Genomic DNA, 3,354 nt, shown 5'->3' on the forward strand with positions numbered 1-3,354 from the left:
CAGCTACTCGCGCTGGGGGGAGGCCAGGGGCGAGGCCTGTGCCTTGCCTCCCCTTCTCGCCCTCCTCTCTCTTTATCTCGGCCCTCGGCGACGCATTTCGACGCCGTCTCTCGCTGTCCCCAGGCCGCTGCACCACCACATCCGCGGCACGGTCCCGGTGAGGATGAGCTCCGCCCCAGCAGCTCGCTTCATTTAGGGGGACGAAGGCCCTGCGCGGTGAGGACGACGACAATGACCACGATGACGACGCTGCCCACTGGGCCGCAGGGAAGGGATCGAGGCCACCTAGGGAAACGTTTCCCTCGCCGAACCCCTGAACGCCTTCCCGCCAGGAACCGGCGGGACGCCACCGCCGCCACCGCCACTGCCGCCCACCGCGGGCAACCGGCCTGTGAGGCAACCCCAGCTGCGCTGCCAGGGTGGCCCCCGGACGGCGATTGATCATCAAGTGATGCTCAGACAGGCGTAGCCCTGGGAGGAACCCGGGGCCGCAAGTGCGTTCGAAGTGTCGATGGTCAATGTGTCCTGCAATTCACATTAATTCTCACAGCTAGCTGCGTTCTTCATTGATGCACGAGCCAAGCGATCCACCGCTAAGACTCGTCTGCCTTTCGGGCACCGCTCACGCCGAGCGGCCCTTTTTTTTAATACTCTGGCGCCGAGGACGCGTGGGTGTGCGCCTGGCTTCGACCATACAAGCACACAGAAATGGAAGGGGAAAAAAAAAAAACTGGAGACCCACACTCCGATGGCCAGCCCAGAGGCTGGGGAGCCCGCGCCCCCGACCGCCTCCCCCTGCGAGCGGAGACGCCGACCTCACAAATGCCGTCATTCAAAGGCGGCCCAGGCGCCCGGGCTCGGCCCAGCCTCCGTGCGGAGTGCCACGCAAGACGCGCCGGAACACGGGAGGGCACGGCGGCCTGCCCGCTTCTCGCTTTGACGGGATGACACGCACAACACACATGGCTCGCAGCCGGGGGTGTGCGGCCATCGGCCGCCGCGAACAGTGGCTCTCCCTCGGCCCCCGACGCTGCGGGCCTCACAGAGCGCCGCCGCGCCGCTGTGCAGCCACCTTTTCTCTTCCCCCACAGCACGGCCTTTCCCCCGGGCTCGAGATGGCACGCAACGACGACCAGCCCCCGCCAGTGCGCGTCCCGCGGGACTGCTCCCCTGCCGGGCAGGCGAGCGACTGGCGGATGCACTCCGCCACCAGCCCTGCAGGCAGGTGCCACCGAGACCGAAACCAGTGTCACCGGCACCCGGGGCGGGCTGGACAGCAGACCCCATCGCAGCTAGAGCCGCACTCCCAGGACCGCCGCCGCCACGTCGCACCGCCAGGGCCCCTTCCCTCGGGCACACGGCCAGCGGAAGGTGGTACGGCGCTGAGCCGGGGGGCAACACCCGCTCTCCTCGTTTGCACGCGGAGACCCGGCGGGGAGAAGCGCCCCTGTGGCCGCCCCGCACGCCTTCCTGCGGCCCACACGCGGCTGGGAAGGGCGATGGAGGACGCGACAAGTGGGGCCCAGGACGGGACCGCGGCTGGGCGATGGCGGGCGCCTGCCAGCTGACCATCCCCGCAGGGAGGGACACCCGTCGAGCGGCGGCACTGCCGCCGCTCGGCATGGGGTCGTCCGCGCTCGCGGGCCTCGGCTGCTGGATGGCCCGCATAGCGCTCGCCCCCCATGAGCAGGCGGTTGAGCCAGGGGATGGCCGGCGGACGACGGTGTGGCCAGTGGGCATTCGAGGAGAAACGGCTGTCGAGGGGAGGAGAGGCACCGGACGCGCCAGACGCAGCGCCGCGCGCGCCAGAGACCGCGGCAGCGGGCCGAGGAGAGAGAGCGCGGGCGGGCCCAGGTGGCCGCGACCCCGCGGCTGAGGAAGGGCAGAGAGAACGTGCTCTCTGCCGGCGTTGCCTGTTACGACGAGGCGAGCAGGTCGACCCCCACGGCCGACAGCGCGCCGCGGCCTCTCCGCCGAGGATGGGCCGCGGGGGGAAGGGGGGCAGAGCGCCCCTCCCCGGCGCGGCACGGTTAACCCCCGCGGCCTGTGGAGGGACAACAACGGCGACGGAGGATTACAGCTGGTGATGATGGGACAACCACTGCAGGGGATGGCGGGATTAGCTGCTCCCCACCCCTCAGTGGCGCCCCACACGGCCACCGCGTGGCACGCCTGCTGCCACCGCCGCCGGCACCGCTGCCGCCACGGCAGGCCATGCCGAACCGCCCAAGTCTTTAAACCACCGCCCGGCCCCGCCGGCCCCTTTTGGCAAACCAGCAGCATTTGACGACGCCGAGGGAAAAAACCTGGGGGGACCACCGAGGCACGGAGCACTAGGTACCTTGCCCTGGGGCGAGGGAAATGACCTGCATGGCCCCGCCGGGTTGCCTCCCCCGCTGCCGCCCTCGGGGGAGCGTCCACTGACGGGGGCGCGCCCAACATCTGCCGCCACCACCGCCACGTCCTTCTCGGGGCCCAGGGTTTCCCTCAGCAGCCAGGCGCTGCGCAACCGAGAGGACCGGCATGGCTCAGGCTGCCCCACCAGCGTGGGGAAAGCGGGCCCGACCACCGAGCACACCTCAGGTGCACATGTGCACGCGCGGCACGAAGCGCAGCCCGGAACACCCGGAGCCCTCTGCCCTTGGAGTTCCTCTGCCACACACGAGAGGGGGGCCACTCAGCCCGAAAGCGGGGAACTCTGCCAGCCGGCAAAAGCCCCGCTCCCCGGTGCGGGAAGGGCTGGAGGAGCCGCCTGCTCCGAGCCCCGAAGGCGCACACGCCACCCGGCTCCCTTGCCCTTTCCACCTCGGCCGCTGAAAGGTGCCACGGCCGGATGGACAGCCGTCGCTTGACGGGCGAAGCAGTGACAGAAGGGACGGGCGCGCCTTTGGGAGGGGCCGTGCCGAGCACCCCTCCCTCCCAGCACCCGGCTGGCTTTCTCACGCGCACACCGAGGAGAGCCAAGCTTGGGAGAACTCGGGCCGTGCCACGGCGCCCGCACGTGCCACGCCGGCGACCGGCATTCGGCGGTGCCGGCCGTGGCAGCGAGAGGCTCAGGAGCCCGCGGCCGCGCCCCCGCTCTCCGGCGGGGATGGACCGGCGGCAGACCGGTGCAAGACTGGGGTGGGGGGGGCTGGTGTGGGGGGCGGGGGGGCAAGCCGCTGCTACGGCGGCCAGCGTGCCATGCTTCTAGGCCCGGCCATGACGCGCGGTGTAGCGCCGGGAGAGCCCCGCCCGTGCGCACCGTGGTGGGCGCGCGTGGCACGCTTCGCCGCGCTGAGTGGCTTTTTCCCCCTCTCCCGCTTCCGACCCCCAGCGCCCGGAGGTGCCGCGCGCCTCCAGTCTCTCTGATTC

At 71.0% G+C, this 3,354-nt stretch overlaps 1 non-coding gene across 1 annotated transcript; it reads right to left on the bottom strand.

Moving 5' to 3' along the window:
* Window positions 1-449: 449 nt before the first annotated feature.
* On the bottom strand, window positions 450-602 carry LOC129133446 (5.8S ribosomal RNA). Its single transcript, XR_008535985.2, has one exon. It is a non-coding gene; the product is annotated as a 5.8S ribosomal RNA (ribosomal RNA).
* Between the last annotated feature and the right edge of the window lie 2,752 nt (window positions 603-3,354).

Source organism: Agelaius phoeniceus, chromosome 7 (genome assembly GCF_051311805.1).
Source record: "Agelaius phoeniceus isolate bAgePho1 chromosome 7, bAgePho1.hap1, whole genome shotgun sequence".
Lineage (NCBI taxonomy): Eukaryota > Metazoa > Chordata > Aves > Passeriformes > Icteridae > Agelaius > Agelaius phoeniceus.